General features: G+C 44.6%; 1 protein-coding gene across 2 annotated transcripts in view; it reads right to left on the bottom strand.

The window, feature by feature from the left end:
• LOC147034284 (ribosomal protein S6 kinase alpha-3) overlaps window positions 1-25000 on the bottom strand; it is a 344798-nt gene that overhangs the window by 206796 nt on the left and 113002 nt on the right. The window contains exon 1 of one of the 2 annotated variants that reach the window (XM_085880096.1): window positions 8746-8902. The exons of the other annotated variant lie outside the window; for it this stretch is intronic. The gene's annotated coding sequence lies outside the window, so the exon portion shown is untranslated. Of the gene's footprint in view, window positions 1-8745; window positions 8903-25000 lie in introns of those variants that run through there. 2 annotated transcript variants of the gene reach the window in all.

Genomic DNA, 25000 nt, shown 5'->3' with positions numbered 1-25000 from the left:
ACCGCCCAGAGATTAACTGCAGTTGGGTCGAGAACTAGCTTTTTACGTCCCTACCATAAGTGAACTGTACTCTCCTCTGAGCTGCCCAGCCTGGGTTCAAATCCAGACCCAGATGTCAACTGCCACCCCAATGTTTTGCATGCAGGTTCATTGATCAATGCGTGTGCCACTCATCGGAAGGACATTAAAGCAAGAGCACTCCAATACCAGCAATGGACGTTGGTGATAGTTGAGGATCCCACGGTCTTTTCTTTCTTTCGTATGCTGTACCTGTACTGCTGATGCTGTGCCCCCCCCCCCAACTCCCTCCGAGTAAGGTTTGAGCTGGAATCTGTCATTTGTTGAGGCTTGAGAGTGCAGGCAATTCACCTACTTTTCGCGAAGAACACCGTGGGATCTTTAAAGTCCACCAACTAATGTCAGCAGATGGGACGCCGAGTTTCACGTCTATTCCGTGGATGGCCTCACGCAACCTGGCAAACACCAGGATGACATTTTATAGCTTGGCCGACGTGAAAACCCACTCAAGACAGGCTATCCTGCCAGCCCATCCCACAGTGTCTTCACATAGAGCAGACGATCAGTTGTCACCAGCACCCCAAACTAAATTCCAAATTACTGCACCTTCAGCTGAACGCCAGGCCAGGCCAACCGGTTCATGAAATACATAGGCCAAAAATGTTCCCTGGATGACCCCACAAGAAGGTAGGAATAATTGGGGTTGTTAAAAGAAGCAGAGACCATAAGACAACGAGCTTCAAGATGCAGCATCCCCCTGCTCTCACTGTACTGGGACAACTCCAAATCCACATTCCAGGTATTACCAGCCAACTTCAGAATGAGCACTTAAAACTAAAGCCAGGTACACACCAAAAAAGCAAGAGTTTCATGAGCAAATGGTTCTCAATTGTGCAACTACATTGCATCCAACTGGTTTGTTCACATCTGCAGAAGTAGTTGTGCAGCAATGTTTCTGCATTGGGAAGTTGTAGTTTTTATAATCACATTTTGTTTCTGACAACTGCACTGATCTTACTGGTGCTGTCGGTTCTTCTTTAGCAAACAATGACCGCTAATTACTGATGAAGAGTTGGCACTTCCTGACGGTTTCTACGAGATGCCGAATGCAGACACAAAGCCACCAAAGCGCAGACTATTCATACTTGTTGCGTAAACATGTATTTTCATAACAGAAATCTCAGGTTATGGAGCTACACAACAGGTTCATGTGAAATCAGAGTGAACTCGAAGGGCACTTGGTCGAGCCCATACCTCCGCCATGTAATGCCTGATCCACGTGAACATATCGGCCAAATACATTTTTGAAACGTCATGCTGCACAGTACTATATGGTTTTTGGCCCCATCTCTCAATGGTGAAGAATCACTTTAAAAATTAAATAACTATCGTCTCCAGATCTTCACAAAAATCAAACTGATTTGTCGTGGTCACACACCCAACCTATCCACCAAGTTTTGTCCGTATCCATCCACAACTTTTTGAGATATCGTGTTTTTATTGTTTTTGGCCCTATCTCTCAATGGTGAAAAATCACTAAAAAAATGAAATAATTCTCGTATCCAGATTCGGATCTTCACCAAAATTGAATCAATTTGTCATGGTTATATTACACACCCAACCTGTCCACCAAGTTTAGTCTGAATCCGTCCACAACTTTTTGAGATATTGTGGTATATATTGCTTTTGGCCCTATCTTTCAATGGTGAAGAATCACTTGAAAAATTATCAGATCTGGATCCGGATCAGGATCTTCACCAAAATCGAATCAATTCTTCCTTGTCACATACCTGTGTCACCAAGTTTTAACCGAATCCGTCCACAACTGTTTGAGATATCGTACAATATATCGTTTTTGGCCCGATCTCTCAATGGTAAAGAATCACTTTAAAAAGCTCTATTAACTGGATCGGGATCTGGATCTTCACCAAAATCTAATCAGTTCGTCCTTGTCATACACCGAGCGTGTCCACAAAATTTCATTCCGATCCGTCCACACTTTTTGAGATATCCTGTACACAGACAGACAGATAAACAAACAGAGACAGAAAAGGGTGAAAACATAACCTCCTTCAGAGGTAAAGAGTGACAAAGCAAAGGGGGGGGGGGCAGCAAGATTAGGCAGAAAGTTGTTGTGGGTATAGGAGAAAGCATGGAAAAATGAAACAAAGATGAGCAGTACAAGACAACAGACACTGGGAATCAGTTCTACAGATGAGACAAGAAAGGAATAAAAGAATGGCGAATGTTCAGCAAATAAATGGGGAGGGTAACCAGGTATGGGATTTTGGAAGAATGCGTGCAACCTGGTGAGGATGGACACATAAGAAGGTGGGAGAACAGAAGCATCACATGAAGCAGTAGGAAGCAGTGAAACTAGAACGACACCCGGTAGAGCGCATACATCTGCCAGGCTGAACAGTTTACGTTTTGTATCCCACCGAAAAGGCCGGATCTGCAACCGGACCTTAACCAAAATGTAATCAGCTTGTCCTTGTCGCACACCCAACCTCTTCACCAAGTTTTGTCGTAACCTGTCCAAAATAATTTGACATAGAGTGCTATAAATATTTTTTGGTGATCTCTCACCGGTGAAGAATCACTTTTAAAAATTTAATGTCATGATCTGGATCAACCAAATCTAATCAATGCACCCTTGTCACACACCAAACCTGTTCACCAAGTTTCGTCCAAATCCGTCCATAACTTTATGTGATATCTTGCTCACAGAAATAAACAAACAAACGGGTGTGAAAATACAATGTCCGCCCACCTCCAATGGTGGAGGTAACAATCGAATTTCATTGAGTGAGAAACAAACCTTGGGAGTCGGCCTCTTGTTGAGATTTGCCAATAATGAGAGCCTTCGACTTGATTGTCACCAGTGGAGCAGGATGAGAAGCAACTGCATCAGTCCAGAATGGGGACCCACACTCCATGATACTTCGGAAAAACACCGACACCGCAACAAGCTCAGAGTGGCTCAGAATGGACTCATATCTGCAGAGACGATCAAAGCATCGGCCTTCCTTAGGTGTCAGCTTCACAATCTGGTCGACTGAAAGCAGGTCGGTCGTGACAATGTGAAGCCTAGGAGCTCCACTGACTGCACCTCTTCCAGACAAGTAAGACTGGGTGGGGGGGTGGGGGTTGGAAGAGTGTTTATTGCAAAGGCACAGAGTAAAAGCATGTCATTTCCTGCATCATGTTCAGGGAGCATCAAAGCACACAATTTCCTGCATTCAAAGGCACATTCAGGGAGCTGACCAATGACTTTCTGGGGTTTTTTCCCCCAGATCTGCTGGGATGGATGTTTCAGCAGCCTGCCTGTCAGAACAGTGGTGTAATATTCTGCATAGGATGAAATCATCCACAAAATGCACAAAGGATTATCCAAGAAGGAAGTAGAGAGGTCATTGATATAGAGTCATAGACCAACAGTAATGTCAGTCCCAAAATGCAAAAGTACAGGACAATAATCTTGAAAGAGAGGTGTCAAGAAAGAATGTCATCAAGAGCAACCCGTCATTACCACTCGCAGATAAATTTGTGTGATTATTCAATGAGGAGCCCTTGAATACTATGAGCAGATAGCTTGGAAAGCAAGGCTGGGTGCCAAGACAGCACCAGAAGCTTGAGATATGTCCAGAAAGATTTTGTGGATCCATCCATTATTAAGTTGATGAAGCAACATATCCATGGTAGATTAGCTGGAGCAGAAGCCAAACTCCAAAATAATGATCACAGATAGCAGAGTTTGACAAGAGACAACACCCGAGGTCTGCAGCAATGACAGATCCTATCAATTCGCCGATTATGGGGAAATTGACCGGTTTATAGTTGACTGGATCAGACTTGGAACTCTTTTGTGAGCAGGAGTGACGATTGCAGTTTCCACGATGAAAGTAGGAGACCTAAAGAATTGCGAGGAAAGAGGATAGGACAATGCCAATGCCATCGGGACCATTTGCAGTGCTGGTGTTAAAATTGACGTGTATGCAACTACTCCACTTTTGTAGAAGAGAAGTCCACATGCTGCAGAGAGCAGTTATGGGAGAAAGTGGGAGCAGGGGAGGGTTTGGATTGGGGACTTTGGTCTTTTCAGTGTCGCGACCGGTAGGATATTCAGCTTCCCCCCCCCCCCCACCTGCCGAGAAATGTCCATCATTTCTTAGGAATGAAGGTTCAACAAAGGAATTTATCAAGTATTACGGTCCGATTTTATCAAATAAGGTTGAATCAACAAAGCAGTGCTTTTAAAGGGTAAAGTCATATTGGAGGTGAAAAGGTTGAACCGAAACACTAAACGAGTGGAGATTTCATGTCTTGGCTCCTCAAGAAACATAATTGTGGCTTGTCGTTCAATTATCCCAATGGGGAGCCATTGGCAACAATATTTATTTAATGCATTCAAGAGGATAAGTGAAGGTTAAACTTTACTTGTAATCTGTGCTACACTTGTGGCAAACCAGTGTAATCACAAATCAAATCATTTCAAAACTGAATTGAGAGTTTAAACCATTTCACGGCAATGTTCAGCACGTAATACTTTGCAAGTCGATTAAATAAATTAAGGGTCAAGGGTTTTATGAATTAACAACAGTACACTTAAAATCCCCATAGATCACAAGTGCAACACTGCACAATTTGGGAGCAAGCTTTTCACCAATTGCATTGACGTGGAGGTCCCGTCAGATTAAAACATGATGAGATCAAGGATGGTGGGAATTGGAGTATATGGTGACTGCAATACATGATGACTTTTCAATCGAATTCAACGAGCCGTGAACAAATGAAAACATACAAATGGACATATTTAACAAGCCGGTAGGCGGTGATGGGTCGCCGAGCATGGAAACTATAAGATATAGAGCGAAATGGATGTCAAATAGCAGATAGGGAATCACCTTAAGATTACGCATATCACATCTCATCCAGTTCCATCAACTGATGACTACTCGGTATCCATTTGAATGAAAAGTACTGAAAATTGTTGTGGGGTGCTGGGGGTGAACAAGGATCTAAATAGAAAATCCGGCTCGATCATTTGTGCACATTGTATTCCAGACGATTAGTGTGAATTTTCATGACCATCCGACCATAACCCGAGGAGGAGTAGCATTTGGCACGAAGGCACCTCCAGCTCTCGCATATTATATATTATCGATTTTTGCACTAATTGACCTTTGACCCCTGACCTAAGCGAAATCGGTCAATATGTCCTGAGGCAAAGTTGTAGTACTCATTGAGTACCATGAACCTGCAAAGTTTCATTCCTATCGATGCACTCACTTGGTCGCTAGGGGGCCTTCAATTTTCGCCAATTTTCGCGCAAACCCTAATTGTAGGGGGCGCTGCGGGTAAAGTATTCCATGCATCACAAAAACCGGAATATATTCGATAGAGCATCACCTGTAGATCATTCGTGCCAAATTTCATAACCCTACGTGGGATAATGGCTTTCGGAATTGATTTCGTGTGAACGGTACTGATTTTGAAGGTTTTTCGGTTGTTGCTAGGGAACCAAAGCATCCCTAGCAACCATCACAATTTCCAAAGCACGAGGTAATAAGATGTACCTACCACCCGAGTTTGGTCAAAATCCACCCACGTTTCCTACCAATTATGCTGATGACAAACGAACAAACATCCAAACAAACAGACAGAATTACTGACAATAAGGGTCACCTATTTTGGCAACCCATTTAATGAATTTGTTCAAAGGACAATACAAAATTCAATAAATACTATGCACATGTACCAAGTACGAGTCTATCAAACTCGGTGGTGTAACAGTTGGAGCCATCCACTCTGAGTCTGGGACCCTGGGCGGTTCAAACCCAGGCCAAGTCATACCATGTTACTTTTTTTAATTTTTAATTTATGTTAATGGTATGTGCTGCATCTTTGACGCTCAGTATTTCAAAGGAAAGAACACGGACAAACAATGCTGGGAAGGCAAAGGCAAACCACCCAGTTTCAACCTTTCCAAGAAACTGATTCGGCAGCACTGATGCTCCATACAGTACATCAAAAAAATTTTTTTTACATGTACTGAATTCAAAAAAAATGACAAAAAAGCTGAGTGGTTTGAGTGAACTGCACAAAATGCACTGCATGAAATCTCACGTCTTACAGATCAAATACCGCGTCCTTCGTTTTGTCCCCAGTGTCATGAGCAAATGCATATTAGACCTGGAATATAATCACGAAGCTGCCCCACTGCTTGCATAATTACCGAGGTGTAGCTTTGCTGCTGTCGTGTTGCCCGTGTTCATTTAGGGAAAGAATTTGTAATTTAGCCAGGGTGCCAGCGGTAACTCGCCTACTCTTTCTTTGAAAGATACCGTGGGAACTTCGACATCCTCCAGCTTATGCTGGCACGCGAGTCCCCAGCTTTACGCTACATCCTTGGAATGATGCACTCCTTTATGTAACGTCCTGCCTGCGATGCACCAATCTGACAATTGAAAGTTGGGTCGAAACAAACCAGGAGCAAATGGTTCAAAGGCTAGTAAAATAACTCCACAACACCCTATCAGATATCAATTGTGACTTCAAATGATCTAGAATAAAGCTTTTGCACGAAACTTAGTTACTCTAAAGGGGTGGGGGGGGGGGTGAGCTAATTTTTTTTTGTGGAAAATCAGTCTCTCACAGGAAAAACTAGAATGGCACTCAGAAGAGCGCACACCTTCACCGGGCCAAATAGATTACGTTTTGTATCCAACCGATTGTCCACAAAGTTTCGTCCAAATCCATCCACAACTTTTTGAGATTTTGCATCAAGCCAAGAATTTTAACAAGCATTCATCCAAATTTAAACGAATACTTTGGGCACATGAAAACTTCTTTCATTAGGGCTGCAAGGACATTTACAGAAACGGAAAAATCTAGTTTGCACCATTGATATTGGTGTTCAAAAGAAGTCATGAAAATTCCAGGTCATGAGATGGAACCCACAGAAGACGCCTGAATTCAACTTCTGAACTAATATAAAGTACAATAACATTTTAGGACAACTATGTGCCTTGTGGCATGTATGTTTTGAATAATTACTTATTGAGCAGTGACCAATTCCTATTGTACGATATGGCGATAAGGCATTGTCGACACCAGGTATGCTTAGGAAAGCAAGGAAGAGTGGGGGTGTAGGGGTGTGGGGGTTGTGAAATTAAGACCAGCCTTAAGACCAAATTAAGAGCAAAATTAGGAAAGAGGAGAAAGAATAGGGGAGAGAAGTAAGAATAGGCTGGAAAAAGAATAAAAGTGAGAGAAAGCGTGTCAAAATCCTGTCATTGTGGAATTTACAAATACAGCCAAATCCTATTCTAACGCAACTCCATTTCTCCAAAAAATAAAAAAGTTGGTTAAAAAAAAAACCTGGAAATATTCAGACGAAAAATATTTGAGTTTGTCACGCTGTAGTTCCAGAGTTGGCCGCAACCTCTGCTCGGACAAACCACCAACGCGCCGTTGTTGTTTAAACCTATCCGGGAAGCATTTGTGTCTTTTGGTACTCACGGACTACAACTGCACCACTCTCCTAACCGTGGCATCCATAAAACAACCGGTGGATTTCATATCATCTCCAGTATCATCTACTCCAAAGAAGAAGAGAGTTACATTAACGATAACCCAGAAAGTGTATATTTTACGTCGTCTGGATTCAGGCGAGGCATCAAGCAAGCTTGTGCGATGAATATAAGATTCAAGTCCCAGAAAGAACAGATGATGAAGTTTTATAGTGAGGCAGACTCCAACAAAGGAATTGCAAAGTGCACAAACGTAAGGAAGTCGAAGTTTCCAGAATTAGACAAAGATCTGTTTGAATGTTATTTCAGTTATTCGCCAAATTCTCACACATCTGGCCAGACGGTGAAACTTATTGATATTAACAAAGGTGAAATAAAAGCAAAACCGTTGCAATGTTATTTTCCTCTATCATTATTTTACCACTTAGGTCCCCACCTATTTCATTAGGATGGGATTTAGCTGTACTAAGAACAGCCTCAAAGTAGGAAGTTGCAAGATTACAGAACAGTTCTTTCTTGCATGATCACCCAATGACTTATTCGCTTTGAAGAAATAAAGATGGTACAGTAAAAGCAACATTCAAAGAGAAATTACTATTTACTATCAAACAAGGTCCCATGCCAAAGAGCAGTTAAAGAATAAACAAATTATCGAGAAGTGCAATCCAGTCGTTCCAAGTGGCTGGAAGAGAGCGATCAGGCTGACATTCATAGCTTCAAAAAAAGTTAGATGGGATTTATTTCACAGGTTGGACTGTGCCAGAATATTTCACAGATTCATTTTTTAATGCCTTTCAAACAAACATTTAATTTAGAAAGGAGCAGGAGAGGTGGCTGTCAGAAAGGCTGGCTCAGTTTTTTCAAATTTGAGTGGAAAGAAGGACAAATTGCTCAAATCATCTGACAAACTCTCAACTTAAGAGATCCTCACTTTTGTTTCAGATCATGCTTTTCCAGCCAAATGTACCAACTCCATAATGTCCTCAGGAACTGACCCAAATCCAGAGTGTCTTCACTCATGACTAATCCACATGCACACACCCTCCACTCCCTCTCCATCAACACCCCCACCAACCCAATTGCTTCACCTATATACCAGGACATCATTGAGGCGAGAATGAGCAACAGCAATCAAATAAGGACACTAGGATTTGACACGAGATACTGTAGTTTGTCTTGAAGGGATACTTACATAGCTAGAAGGCAACCATCAAGGTAACAAACAAGCTGTGCTTCTCGACAAAAGACAAGTGGTGAGATTCACAGCTGGAATAAAATTAGAACAATGACCTTTGATCCGAAATGAGCAGCGAGCTTTGTTTCTAAGCTTCCCTCATAAAAATATACTGATATCACAAACAACTCGAGTCATCTGTCGAGTCAATCCAGGTGAGTCACCGGCTTAGGCCTGAAGTGATGGGACACGCATGTTCCGGTGGGCTATGTAAATTTCCTCATGCGTCATTCAGCACAAGGGGTGACAAGAGTGGACTTGGCACAGCAGATATAGGCAGATGGTATGTGCCTTTGAACGACATTGAAACACATTCCAGCCAACACAAGTTAGCCATTTTTGCATGTAATTCAATTTTTTTTTTGAAAGGCGAGAAGGAAATGAGACAGGGAAAAGGTGTCGAAACCTTTGCACGACACATGTATCATGTCCTCATGACCAAGTCGGGCCAAAAATCAGTGCACGACTCGCTCTCAAGAAAGACGTGCAAGTGGAGAAATGAAATAGCTACGTTTAAACATCCTTCAAAGACGTGATTTGAAAAATTATGGAACATCAACAAACAAGCCTTACCCTTGCCGGAACAGGGCATTTTAAATACAGCCAGACTCAGTGGCATAATGGTTTGAGCGTCCACTCTGAGCCTGGAAGGTCAGCAGTTCGAACTTGACCACGGTTGAGCCATACCAAAGACTGGAAATGGTATGTGCTGCTTATTTTCTTGATGCTCAGCATGTAAAAAGGATAGAACATGGACAAACGACCATAGGCTGGCAATCAATGCACAGGTTTAATGGGGCTAAAGGCCTTATCCTACATTGAAGTTCCTTTGAAGGGAATTCACTCCTGTCTCTGTGTGTCTCTGTCTCCATATATATATATATATATATATATATATATATATATATATATATATATATATATATATATATATATATATATATATATATATATATATATATATATATATATATATATATATATATATCAAATATATATCAAATATATATTAATGATCATTTACACTATCATTAAACCCATTTTGCATCAATAACTCAGATACATATTTACATAACCATAACAATAATCAATCATTTTTAGTGTTTTACTACTCATTCACCTCTTTCTGAAATTGTTTGATCATCTGCTCATCATACTTGACATTCAGTCAGTTATCGGGCTGTTTAAAGACAATGTTTCTTGGCAATATGCATTCTTCATGTGTGGTCAGGGCAGAAATATGGAATGTGTCCAAGTTAAGGCAATCTCTCCCGAAAGGTATCAAATAAAGGAAAGCCACACACACACACACACACACACACACACACACACACACACACACACACACACACACACACACACACACACACACACACACACACACACACACACACACACACACACACACACACACACACACACACACACACACACACACACACACACACACACAGTCCAGTGTTGTAGTCAAGTCTGAGTCCAAGCTGTCGGAGTCCTTGGCAATTTTGAGTCCAAATCCTGTGCTGAACATGTATTGGTAAGTGGTTTTGGGGGGGGGGGGTGGGGGTGAGGGGGGAAGAATTTTTTTATGTTTATGTATTATGAAAATCAAGACAATTAAATATCAAAACCGACTAACATGTAACTTGTTACTTGCATTAAGATTTTATTCCATATGATGGCCCTCTTGCTGTAGGAATGTAGTAATATTCCATGTTATGGCCTGTGATATCTTCGGGGGTGCCTGTCTCTGGTCGAGTATTACAGAGAGGGGTTGGGGTGAGGGGGTCATATTTCAGCAAAAAATAGTGTTAATTAATGTTTGAACGGCCCCATATAAATCATTGGCAATCACAGATCATTTACCACCATTTAAAAGCACGGTGTTTTACATAACGTTGAATAAAATGTTTGATTACTCTTTCGTAGCTTAATAATGTTTAACTAGCCGAAACCTCCGTCACAGACAGATTCCGTTCCATGAGCCCAATATGACAACCAGTGGCGGCTCTTGTAAGAGCCGGATCCAAGTCGATGTACTCCATGGCCTTACCTAATGAGGCCTACAAAACGTCCTTGTAAACGACATTTTTGGTGTACACCACTCCTTGTGAAGAAGTCCCCTGATTTGTGCACGTGTCTACTTTGACGTACACCATGTCAAAACTTCTCAGGTCACAGTACCGAGAAAAACGTGACGCGACCGCGAGGAGTAGCACAAAATTGGTCCTTCAGTATTAATATAGAGATACAATGTTTCTTGTTACATTTTTTGTGTCAAATTCACATTCTGAGGTAGTCAGCATGTGCAGAAGAGGGTTTTACATTGCAGACGCTATTTTCGAGGAGTGGAATTACACCTCTCAGCGGTAACAGTCTGTCGACGGCAGACGTGGTGACATCAGCGAATGACCGATGATGTCATGACGTCCTGACGCCTCTCAGCGGTGACATCACACGTTGCCATGTAAAGGAATGTAAAACGAAAAGTGTTTATTCTGCTTCACAGTTGAAAGTTGACTATTGCCACTATGTGCGACGCACTCTTACAGGTACGAAGCTTCTTTCAGTCCAGGTCACAGTACCGAGAAAAACGTCACTCGACCGCTAGGAGGAGCACAAAATTGGTCCTTCAGTATTAATATATAGACTAGCCGAAATCCTGTCACAGACGGAGGATTCCGTTCATTCAACCACCCTCACCAGCTCACCCATACTCGAGGGACATGGACTGGACAGGGCGTGCTTGCCCCTGCCTACTCATCCCCTGCCCCTCCCCCATTCCCCCCACCTTTAATTTGCTTACCCCCACCCAAAAATTTAATTACCCCGGCCCTGCCCCCGCCTCTTCACTCCCCCTCCCCCCGTCTCTTGATCCCCCGCCCCACTTGCCCCCAGGGCCCCGTACCGAGAGGTCACAGTACCGAGAAAAACGTGACGCAACCGCGAGGAGGAGCACAAAATTGGTCCTTCAGTATTAATATATAGATTGTATATTATTGTTACGTTTGTTGGGGTAGATGGAGGAATTCCAGAGAAAAGATAGGATTGCATAGTATAGCATGGTCCGTGGACGAGTAGGAGAAATCTCAATGTAACTTAAGTAGGGAAAACTCAGCTTACGTTTGTTATGTGTCACCACATGTGGGGGGTGTTGTGCTAACTAGATGTGGTTCAAGGCCAGTTTCTCCCAGTATGTGATTGCCCTCTGTGACCTTTTCCCACATTTTTACATTTACAAGGCCGGCCATAAAGTCAGGTCAGGTTCGATCTGTGACCTGCTACAGGTACCATGTAAACCTGTACTAACCTGTTCCATGGTCGGGTTGTCGGCGACGAAAACCGTCTCCCCAACCAGGTTTTCTGGTGAGGAGGGTGTTTGGATATGGACACCCAGCAGGATTAAAAACAAAACCTGTCAAAGGGCGGAGGAGCTCCTTGTGAGCCAACGGCCATCCATATCTAGTGCTCAACTGTGTCTGCGGACGTCCTCCTGCAGTTGGGTTACTTCTTATTAGGAGGTTGGTGGCAGGATTTGCACTCCGGCCACCGTAAAACCCTTCATTCCGCAAAACACAAAAACGCAAAAAAATCTGAAAACCCACTCCGTGGGAGTACCTCCTGTGCAGCTTCCCTTCGCAGGGCAGCTCACCGGATGATGGGATTGGGGCAAAGCCTTCGGGACCCCCAATCTTTGATGATAGGAGGGAAACCACGGGGTAACATCCCTGGGTCAGATTGCGGGAGAGTGTGTCGGAGTGGTGCTGAGGTGTCGTCCACCAGACAGCGGTCTCCTTGGGTTAACCTGAGGCGGTCCCTTCGGGTGGGTGCCTGGAATGTCCTATCCCTAAGAGAGGATGATCACCTGTCTCTGTTATCATCTGAGCTCAAGCGTTTGGACATCGGGATTGCAGCTCTCTCTGAGGTTCGGAGACCGGATTGCGGCGAGATAATGGTGGGTGGTTACACCTACTATTGGTCTGGTCGCTCTGATGGTAACCATACCCAAGGCGTTGCTGTAGCTGTGTCCAATAAGCTGACCCCAATGATAATTGAGGTAACACCGGTCAACGAGCGTATTATGAGATTAAGGATTCGTCACTCCTTAGGTGTCATTTCCCTGGTCTCTGTTTATGCTCCGACTGAGGCGAGTGATCTCACCGTGAAGGATGCATTCTACGCCACACTCGAGTCTGTGGTTGATCAGTGCCCCAGACGAGATACACTTCTAGTCTTGGGGGATTTCAATGCATCGACTGGAACTGATAGGGATGGAACTATGAACCAGAATAGCACTAAGTTCCTTGACTTTGCAAGAAGTCATGGACTTAGGGTGGCTGGTTCATGGTTTCAGCGCCCACAAGCTCATCGCTGGACTTGGTATTCCAACGCTGGCGGTGTGGCAAAGGAGATCGACCATGTCCTCATTGACGGTCGTTGGAGGATGATCCAGAACTGCAGGGTCTACCGGAGTGCTCAGTTCCTCAATACTGACCACAGGCTTGTTGTAGCAACTCTAAAGCTGCACCTTAAATCCTGGAGAATGGTACCATCCCAGCCGAGGCTGGATGTTGGCAAGCTCAGGGATGAGAGAGTAGCTGAGGGGTTTGCGAACAGGCTGAGTGGACACTTGGGGGGGTCTGGGTGCTTTGGGGGGTCGTGAAGAGTTGTGGAGCGCCTTCAAGACCACCGTCCTTGATGTTGCCGGTAGATGTCTTGGAGCTCACCACAGGGCAAAGAAGAATTTTGTCTCTCAAGGGACACTGGATACCATTGACCAGTCGCAGGGCCAGGCTGAATGGCAGAGCTGAGCTGTTCAGGGAGCTGAGGCGTAAAACTGTACATGCACTGAGGGTGGACAAGGAGGCCTATGTGCGAGGAATCTGTGAGGGGGAAGAGCATCACCTGTGGACAGGTGATTCTCGTCCCGCTTACAGGGGAATTCGCGCATTACGTTCATCCAAGCCCATCCCTCGGAGCACTGCAGTTCGAGCAGAGAGTGGTAGGCTCTTGACAGAGGAGTCTGAAGTGAAGGCCCGCTGGGCCGGTTACTTTGAGCGGTTGTACCGGGCTGATCCCCCAGCTGTCGAGTTGGACGTCAAGGGTGTTACAATCCCTGTTGCTGACCCTCGAATCAACTGTGGTCCACCTTCGCTTGTGGAAACACGGGCTGCGGTGAACCAGTTGAAACGGGGCAAAGCTCCAGGGATCTGTGGCATCCATGCCGAACTTCTCAAGGCTGGTGGAAATGCTGCACTCGTGTCGTTGCATGCAGTTTTGTGCTCTGCCTGGAACACAGGCATCATCCCAACTGACTGGAAGAGGGGCCTTGTTGTCCCTCTCTGGAAAGGGAAGGGTGATCGCCAAGACTGCAACAACTACGAGGGGTGACGCTGCTCTCAGTGCCGGGCAAGGTCTTTGCTCGGATAATTCTTGATAGGGTTCGCCACCATCTGCTTGAGCACCAGCATCCACAGCAGTCAGGCTTTACACCAAAGAGGTCAACGATTGACCGTATCCTTGCCCTTCGTGTCCTCACCGAACGCAGACGAGAGTTTCGGCAGGGGCTGCTGGAAAGCCTATGTTGATCTCTGTAAAGCATTCGATTCAGTGAATCGGGATGTCCTCTGGAGGATTCTTGGTCTTCGTGGGGTGCCACCAAAACTGATCGATCTGATGTCTAAACTTTACTCTGGTACTGAGAGTGCTGTGAAGTGTGGTGGTGCAATCTCTGACTTATTTCCAGTTGTTACTGGAGTTCGTCAGGGATGTGTACTGGCCCCCACACTTTTCAGCACTTGTATGGACTGGATTTTAGGGAGGATGTCGGAGAGATCAAGTTGCGGTGCATCGTTTGGGAATGTCAAGATCTCGGACCTTGATTTTGCAGATGATGCAGTCATCTTTGCGGAGACTTTAGACATCCTTTTGGGGGCCCTCGAGGTGCTGAATGAGGAGTCGTAGCCGCTGGGATTACGGGTTTCTTGGGTCAAAACTAAGATCCAGGCTTTCGGTGACATCTTGGATGCTGCTGTCCTGTCTGTGTCTGTTTGTGGTGAGGATGTTGAGGTCGTGGAGAGATTCACTTACCTTGGCGGTGATATTCATGTCTCTGCTGGCTGCGAGTCAGAGGTCAATAGACGTCTGGGTTGGGCCTGGGGAGTCATGGATTCACTGGATCATGGGGTGTTGTGCTGCCGGTACCTGTGCGGGAGGACGAAAGTCCGAGTCTTCAGGTCCTTGGTACTTCCAGTCTTGCTCTATGGATGCGAGACTTGGACTCTGACCAAGGATCTGAGACGGACACTTAATTCCTTTGCTACCAGGTCTCTTCGGAGAATCCTTGGCTATCGCTGGTCGGATTTTGTGTCCAAAGAGCGGTTGCTGAGAGAGACTCGGATGAGATTTGTTACCTGCATAGTCCGTGAGCGTCAGTTGCGGCTGTATGGACATGTGGCTTGTTTTCCTGACGCTGATCCTGCTCACCAGATTCTCTCAGCGAGGGAGTCTCATGAGTGGAGGAGGCCAGTGGGCCGACCACGTGCCTCGTGGTTGCAGCAGGTTGACCATCATCTCAAGGCGATGGGGATGGGCCTGGCATCTGCCTGGGGGATGGCCAGACGGAGGGCCTTGGAGTACCGGCGGAAAGTGGACGCAGCGACGAGCTGTTCTGGCACATGCTCCCATACCTGACCTGACCATAAAGAACGTTTGAACAACAACTGACAGGCTAAATCCCGCCTCCCAGGAAACGTAACCAGCAGGCCACGCCCCGTGAGGTTGATGATTGGTCGGGGTGACATCAGAGAGGAGAAGGTTCAAGAGAGGAGGACAGTTGGAAGAGGACAGTCGGCCCCGCTGATCTCCTCTCAGCACGACGGGAAAGCTGCCCGGGTCTCGCCATCTGCAGTGGCCTTGTTGTATGATCAAGGAGAAAGGCGGTGTCATTTGATGTGTGTGAAGGACCAGAAGCTACACGGCGGTTTGTGGGCTCCTGGCATTGAAGACCATCCTCACGAATTACGTGATGTACGTGGCCCTGGAGAGCAACTTGGCGCCAATTTGGTACATTTTCCTGCACAGTGGCTACGCAGTTTGATGAACACCAGATTCCAAAAGGACATCTCTGGACACAAAGCTGAGTACCGACATAAAGGGGGGATTTTCTTTTATCTTTATCTTTTCCCTTTGTCTGTTTTTGTAACTGAGTGGAAACGTTTCAAATTAGGATTTAGTTTACCTTTCTTTTCCTTCCCTCCCGCTTTGAATTATTTTCATTATCACCCTTTTGATTTGTGGTTATTAAATCACTATTGTCGAATTTCTTTGTGTTTGTATATTTGTTGTGGGTTCAAGTATAAACCCGTGTGCTTTCGTTCTGGTAAAGCGCCTTCCCAGCTTCCATCCCACGCATGTCGTAACCGCCAAGAATTTTGGCTGTTCGTGTCCGTGTTAAAACCGTTTGTCTATCTCTCCAGGCTGCTCTTAATCGGCCTGAACACGACAATGCACTAGGAAGAGCACTAGGAATAAATACTAGGAATAAATTTTATTTTATACTAGGAATAAATAAATTTTAAATTTATACGAGGAATTTTATACTCGGATTTTATAATAAAAAATACATTTTATAAATAAAAATAAATAAAATAAATTAAAAAAAACTTTTATACGAGGAATAAATAAATGCCAAGTGACGGGAAAAGCAAGCAAAAAATTTCCATCTCCAATGATGGGAAAAGTTTAAGTTAATCTATCAATTTAAATAATATTTCATGGACTTTAAAAAGGTCAATTGTGTTGCACTCTTGGTTTCATGCAGAGCCAAAGCTCTGAACTACTTATACCACCCACCACAAAATGGGAGTGCAACATCGGGTGGGGGAGGTAGATTTTGTCAAAAAAAGAGGGCAAAATAAAATTTGGCATCAACATTACTCATGTCCGTAATTTCAAAAGTGAATGCTGAGCTTTTCAATGCAGCAAGAGAAGCAGCTGCCGTAAACAGGAGACAGACGAATGCACGGACACCATGGTTCACAATATATAATAGATGACTTCAATTCCAAGGAACTTCAACACAGAGAGAGACCATTCAGCCGGTGAAGCCTGCACAATGGTTGCCAACTGTAAGTTTTTTTATACAGAGTCGAGGCTTGTGGAAGAGCTGGAATACTGAATGGATCATGACATAACAGGACAAAAGGAACAGTAATGAGAGGGTGGAAGGGGATGGGACACGAACAGTGGAGCTGAAGGGCAAAAGAGAGGGAGAATTGGACAAACAACGGGGAACAGAAGAATTGGGTGGTCAGGATAGACACAGAAGGAAACTTCTTACTCACCCCCCCCCCAATCCTATCTATCTATATCTACCTCTCCCTCTCCCCCTTCCAACCCCGTCCCTCTCGTCCCCCTCGTCCCTCTCTCCCCTCTCTCCTTTTTAAACAGCTTTCATTTCCTTTCAATTTAATTTCTCTTTTTTTTTCCACTTTCCCTATTCAGATATTACTTTTGATATTTCATGTACCACACTCTTTATACTGAATGTCTGTGCCACAAAGCAGCTTCCTGAGCAAGGGTTATCGTTATACCAAGTGGTTTGCCATTGCCTTCTCAGCAGTGGTTCAGGCAGGAATTTGTAATTTGGCCACGGTGCCAGCGATCCACGGATCAGGACACACCCGTTCGCTCCTCGGCAGCTCGCCCACTCTTCATGATAGACACCGTGGGGATCTTTAACGTTCATCAACTCATGTCAGAAGACGAGACGCCCAGTTTAACGTCCATCAGACGAACAACACACAATGACGATTCACCCAGTCTGTGAAACACCAGGATGACATTTTATAGCTGGGCCAGGATTTAAACCTGGCAAGACAGCTTAGAAGTGAGTACGCATACTTCGAAGTCATCCTGTCGGTGGAGGTCGTAGCTTCGAGTGCAGTTAATAAAACAAACTGAAATTCCTATATATATATATATATATATATATATATATATATATATATATATATATATATATATATATATATATATATATATATATATATATATATATATATATATATATATATATTTATATATTGTTACAGTTGTGGAAATTCACAGATCACCAGTCAGGTTCTCCAGAGGTCAGTTATTTCGATAAGTGTGTGTCCAGGTTAGATTTCCCCACCGATGTACAATGGGCTGTGCATCTTTGAGTTAGCCGTTATTCTTTTTCTATCTTTATTTTAAAACAAACAACAAGTCCTCACCAGCATCTCCACAAACAAGTCCTCACCAGCATCTCCACAAACAACAAGTCCTCACCATCATCTCCACAAACGTCATCTCCACAAACACCAACATCCCCAACAAACGACATCTCCGAGGACAAACACGATGGCTTCCTCGGCAGAGGCAGGGTGTTTTCAAACACGGCCGCGTTGTGAGAGTGATCTCAAACACGTCCGCAAACGGATCAAAACGACGAAAGGGGCAGAGCCAGCCGGGGGTGAAGGGTCGAAGGTGGAAGACCAAGCGCCCCCCCCCCCCGAACCCGGTAAAAGGCCGGGCTGAAACCTCGGGTGTGAGAGTGTGGAGAGTTGGGCTGGGCCGTTACAGTCCCGAGAGTCGAGCCTGCAGTGGAGTTTGGAATCCTGTGGAGTTTGGAGTCCTGTGGAGTTTGGAGTCCAGTGCAGAGGAGTCGGTGTGGTGAGTGCCAGAGTTGGTCGGAGTTTGGTCGAGTGGCAGCCGGAGAGAAATCGCCAGCTAGCTACATAACGGTCCGAGCGACGCTGAGGAGTGAACGGGCTCTTAAAGAGCATCAACTCAAAAAGAGGAAGGCCCGTTCGCTCCTCGGAAACGTCGTCGGCCAGGCCTGATCAACCAGGCCGGACTGCTAGTCCCTGGACCAACCGAACCACGATTACAACAGCTGCCGCTTGGACAACCGAGACATACGGAGGGTCGCCGACGAAAAGGACCCATTGAGTCACCACGAAGGTGGCGAGGTAACCTGCACGGTCTCCCGGAGTCCCCGCGGTCATCCCGGCTCCGAGCAATCATAAAGGCTTACGAGCCCAGTGTTTCTCTTCTGTCTTTTTGGGGGTTTTTGCATGTAAGTCTGTGGCACCTTGTCCTTTAAGTAGTGAATTGTTATACGTGCATGTACATAATAAATAGATCGGCTGTGGGTTTTCTTGATCATGTCTTGTCCCCAACCACCCATTCACTGCATTCATTGCCTTGCTTGCATATATGCAATTGAAATAAACGTCCCCCTTTGTTGAATATTTACCTGCTCGTTACGTCCCTTCCTCCATTGAACTGCCGTAATTGCGTTCGGAATATTAGCTGGTTTTTAACACCGATAAGATAATCGGGTCTGACGGGGCTTGGCGATATAAAACCGCTCGGCAATCGCAAACGGAACGAGCTGCTCCAAGCGGTTGATCACTCCTAACAAACCGTTGAGGTGTAAATCCCCGGCATTTCTGTCTGCGCGAATAATAATACATCAACAATAATAATAAGTACATCAACAATTCGGCGATCAATCCTGTCGCGCGTGGACAGAAAAGTTGGCTGATTTATGGTGTGGTTAACAACACCCGTAGCTGGGTTTCGGCATCGATCCGAAAAGCTGCGACTGGATTGCCACGTTCTGTGGGCGCGTGCGGCTGCAAATTAGCTAAACGCAGTCGCCCGCATGCCGGAGTGGCGAGATCCACAACAATATACATACATACATACATACATACATACCTATACAGGTAGTCGTTGACTTACGACCTATTCGACTTACGACTGTTCGACTTTACGACCACTTTACAACCACGTAAAGTGGCCCCAAAAAAAAAAGCTTCTTTTTTTTGTATGTAAAATATACGTTGCTCGACTGATGACCAAGTCGACTTACGACCGATTGGTCGGAACCAATTGCGGTCGTAAATCGACGACTACCTGGTCTGGTCGGTTTGGCAATGATCGGGTTCAAGGTGCCGGAGATCGACTTGTCTGGTCTGGTCGGCTTGGCAATGATTGGGTTCGAGGTGCCCGAGATCGACTCATTTGGTCTGGTCGGCTTGGCAATGATCGGGTTTGAGGTGCCGGAGATCGACTCGTCTGGTCTGGTTGCCTTGGCAGTGATCGGGTTTGAGGTGCCGGAGATCGACTTGTCTGGTCTGGTCGGTTTGGTTGTGCTCGTCCAACCGCGGCAAACCTTTTTCCTTCCCGAAGCATATATCGAGCACCTTGACCTTCTCCTGGAGCGTCAAGACCTTCCTCTGGCGCTTCGGTTCCTTGCCAGAAGCGTTAGAAGGTGCAGGGCGTTTGGGCGGCATCGTAGGGCTTGGAGAAAAAAAAAAAACGTAGAAAATATTCGAAGTTCACAAGCGAAACTTTGTCTTGTGCGTTGTGTGACTGGTCGAGCGCCACGCGTTATAATTTATTGCTTAAATAATTTATATTTTATATATTATTACCACGATATACCAGGGGAATCCGCAGAAAAAAAAATTAGTTAGGTTCCAAGGGAAAACTCACGATGAACCGCGATATAGCGTGGGATTACTGTATATATATATATATATATATATATATATATATATATATATATATATATATATATATATATATATATATATATATATATATATATATATACACACATCTATACAATGAAACGCCGAATTTTGTTCCCGTTTTGCGACATCAAATCAAATCGTATCCTCATGAAAATTGGCAGGTATTTAATGTACTCTCGGGAAGGTGGCGAGATGTACTTTTCGTTATGAACTAACTATTATCTATTGTGAATTTTGGGGGTGAAAATGGGCAGGACACACCCAATGCTCTTAAGAAGGAAGTAAACAAAGATGCAAATTTGCATAACATTTGAACAGTGCAAAAAAGATGCAGGTTAGGTTTGCTCTTGATTTGAAGTCAACAGTGCAAAAAGACACCGTGTTGTATTCGGTAGTTTTGCAGGTTTGCATTTGAAAAGTAGAATGAAAGATGCAGGTGGTTTGCTTACCAGCATACTTTTCTGATCCAATCACTTTCGGCCTGTAATCAACTTCAAATTGTCTAATTGACTCAAATTATACTACCATCCTCAAATTGTCAAGCAAAGATTGTTTTTCTTTATCCACTGACTCACAACTCAGTCATCAGTCACAACTGAGCAAAAATGATACAGCTACCGTCTTCCTGCTCCAAATCGTCTTCCTGCTCCAAATAATGTAAAATAAAAGTGAAGTTATTCACTCTCCTTTTTAGCTGACCATCAAGTGAGATTGTACCTGAAAATCAGTTTGTGAGCTTGCAAGATCTTACGACATTCCGGTAAGTCACTTTTATGTACTTGGAAGACCCACTGCAGTACTTTGCAATCCCACTTTGCAATCCCACTGCAGCACTTTGCAATTCAACTGCAACACTTGGTACTCCTGTTGCAGTACTTGGAATTCCCACTGCATTACAAGGAAATTCCACTGCAGCACTGGTAATTCTCCATCATTCAGGCCATGCACGTGCATGAAAAGGCCATGCACCCAACATAATCTGGGGGGCTATATATTCCAAGAACTAAAATCCGTTCATTGAAACACACATTACTAATCACTTTTATACGTTTCCAGGTGGTAACATGCCGAGAACACCAAAACGAAGAAGAATTTCCCAGCGATTACCAGAAGTCCGTGCACAAAAGAACGCAAGACGACAGCTGCAGTTGCCAGCGGTCCCACGAGCCTACACGAATTATGAATATGTGTTCTTCCTTGAAACAGATATTGGAGAAATGGAAATAGCATGTAACTACTGAGGCAAAAAAATTCGCTGGCGAGCCACCAGGATTTTGCTGTGCAAGTGGAAAAATCCAATTGGATTTATTCCCAATGCCAGCTCAATATCTGCTGTCACTGCTCAATGGTATAAATAATGATTCCAACCATTTCCTTCAGAACGTACGTCTTTATAATAGCGCATTTCAAATTACGAGCTTTTGCTGCACGAGACAACAGATTCATAGATGGGAACCCAATTTTACTGTCCAAAGTCAAGTGTGTCACAAAATTGGAAGTCTCAATCCGCCATACAATACGCCTTGACAGTTTCTGCAAATATATTTCATTGACAGCAGACGAGCCGAAAATGAAGCACGTTTGGCCATCGGTACTGGTATGACACCACACATCGTAACGAAGCTCACAGAGTTATTGCTTGAGAACAACAAATACATCAGAAACCTGAAAACGGCTGTTGAAAGCATGAACCAAGACGGAAGAGAAGATCTGAGAGTTGTCATCCACGAAAACAAGCAGCCGGCCACACAACATCCTCGCCGTTACAACGCACCATCCGGTGATGAAGAAGGCATACTAATGCCGAACGAACCAACTGCGACCAGAGATATTGCGTTACCCCAGCGTGATGGAGCATTACAGCATATATCAGAATTACACCATGCGTACGACACTGCAGTACCCAATCCTGTTTCCTTATGGCACAGACGGATGGAGCGTATATTTGCAGTCAGCCGATGCACGCAAAATAACGCAAACGCAGTTTTACGCATACCATATCATGTGTCAACGGACTAATCATTTGTTACTGTGCCGCAGACTGTTCCAGCAATTTTTAGTTGACATGTACTGCAAGAAAAAACAGAACGATTACATTTTCACAGACGGGAACAGAAAGCTCTAAGAGCGGACAGCTACCAAAACTTCAGAGACACTATATTTAACAACGACTGTGATCCGCGGAACGTGGGGCAAAGGATCGTGTTACCATCTACATTCACGGGTGGTCCATGCTATATGCACGAGCGCACCAAAGATGCCATCGCATACGTGCGGAAGTATGGCAGACCAGATATGTTCATAACCTCTACTACTAATCCGAAATGGTCAGAAATTACAGAAAATCTTCTACCGAAACAAACGGCATCAAACCGGCCAGATATCGTCTGTCGTGTTTTTCATTTGAAATTGAAGAAACTGATGGATCTGTTGAAGAATGGAGCTTTTGGTGACTTGCTGGCATGGCTGTATTCTATCGAATTCCAGAAAAGAGGGCTCCCTCATGTGCACATACTACTCTGGCTGTCCCCAGGAAGCAAAATCAGACCCGACGATATTGATAAAGTCATATCTGTGGAAATACCATGTCCGGATTCGGAACTTCAACTGCACGAACTGGTGAAATGCAACATGATCCATGGACCATGCGGCCCTTTCTACAGAAACAGTCCATGTATGGAGGACGGATCCTGCTCAAAAATGTTTTTGAAGGATTTTATGGAAGTGACGGAACAAAGGCAAGATAGCTATCCCAAGTACCGCAGGCGCACCCCAAAGGACGGAGGGAATGTAGTCGCAATCACCAAGATTGTAAATGGACAGCGTATCGAGCACGTTATAGACAATCGGTGGGTTGTACCTCACAACCTTTGGCTTTTAAAACAAATGAAGTGCCACATGAACGTTGAAATTTGTACTTCAGTCAAAAGTGTGAAATATGTGCTGAAGTATGTAAACAAGGGAAGTGACCAAGCAATCTTCACTATTGAAGGTGGACAAAATAATGATGAAATACAACAATATCAAGAAGCCAGGTTTGTGGGTGCCATGGAAGCTGCACACCAAATCTTGGGCTTCCCGATGCATGAACACTATCCACCAGTGATGCTGCTGGCTATCCACCTGGAGAATGGCCAGCGAGTGTACTTTGACAAAAGCAATGCTGATGCCCACGCCAGAGCGGGACCACCAAAGACAACTCTGACAGAATTCTTCACCATTTGCCGTACGGATGAATTAGCGAAAACACTCACTTATCAGGAAGTTCCAGAGTATTACACATGGGATTCTTGCAACAAAAAGTGGAATCGACACAAGAGAGGAACTCCAGAACCACAATTCCCTGGTGTATTCAGAAGCCCTGCTATCGGTAGAGTTTACACGGTCAATCCAAAACAATCAGAGTGATATTTTTTACGCATGCTGCTTCACCAGGAACATGGTCCGACATCATTTTTTAGATCTCAGGAGTCATGAATGTGTAATCCAACCAACTTTTCGAGAGGCATGTCTGGTGAAGGGACTTGCAGAGGATGACAACCATCTACATAATGCCTTGCGAGAGGAAACTATTGGACAAAGCCCACAAAGTCTTCTGAAATTATTCATTGTCCTGTTGATTTTTTGTGAACCAAGTAACCCACTCGCACTCTGGAATGATCATAAAGCTGCGTTAGCAGAGGATTTTTTCCATCGCCACAACGTTCATGTTGACGACGACCGCGCAGGGGAAATGTACAATCTTTGCTTGATGGAAATTTAAGACCACATCCTCACACAAGGAGGTCAAACTCTGGATAACTACAACCTTCCTGTCATTGACCGTATACCGACCGCAAACCACGCACAGGAGTACGTTCGGTAGGCAAATTTTGACGTATGTGAACAAAACCAGTGCATCAACAACCACGAGCATCAGCTGACAGCAAATCAGAGAGAAATATATGCACTATTTCTCGACAAAGTAAACACACAGCGCTGCGGTAACACCTTTGTTGATGCTCCTGGAGGGACAGGGAAAACGTTCCTATTGAATTTAATTCTCGCAAAGATCAGATCGAATGGCCATATCACGATTGCTACAGCATCGAGTGGTATAGCCGCAACTTTACTAACAGGGGGACGTACTCTACATTCCGCCTTCAAAGTACCCCTGAATGCTCACAAACAAGATACACCAACCTGCTCTATGAAAAAAGGGACAGCAATCGCTAGAGTGATGAACGAAGCCAAAGCAATTTTTGTGGACGAGGCTCCGATGACACACAGGGCCATGTATGAAGTGATTGATAGGACCCAGCAGGATATTTGTGGAAATTCAACACCATTTGGTGGCATCCCGGTAATGTTCTGTGGAGACTTCTGCCAAATACTACCCGTTGTGAAGCAAGGAACACGTGCAAACATAGTCAATGCGACACTGAAGCGATCGCCGTTAAGGCACAACATTACAACGTACCGACTGCACAACAACATACGAGCACAGCTTACAAACGACCCCACCGTTGCTAATTACGTTGACCTCCTCATGAACATTGGAGATGGAGATACCCTGTTGAAAATAAACCGGACACCATCACTTTACCAGAAGGGATCCACCAGCACGAAACTCCATCCAAATTAAACGAGGAAATCTATGT

The sequence above is a fragment of the Eptatretus burgeri genome, chromosome 1 (genome assembly GCF_056783735.1).
Source record: "Eptatretus burgeri isolate ZD-2024b chromosome 1, Ebu_testis_v1, whole genome shotgun sequence".
Lineage (NCBI taxonomy): Eukaryota > Metazoa > Chordata > Myxini > Myxiniformes > Myxinidae > Eptatretus > Eptatretus burgeri.
The sequence above is the reverse complement of the archived record's forward strand: the minus strand, read 5'-3'. Positions and strand labels throughout refer to the sequence as shown.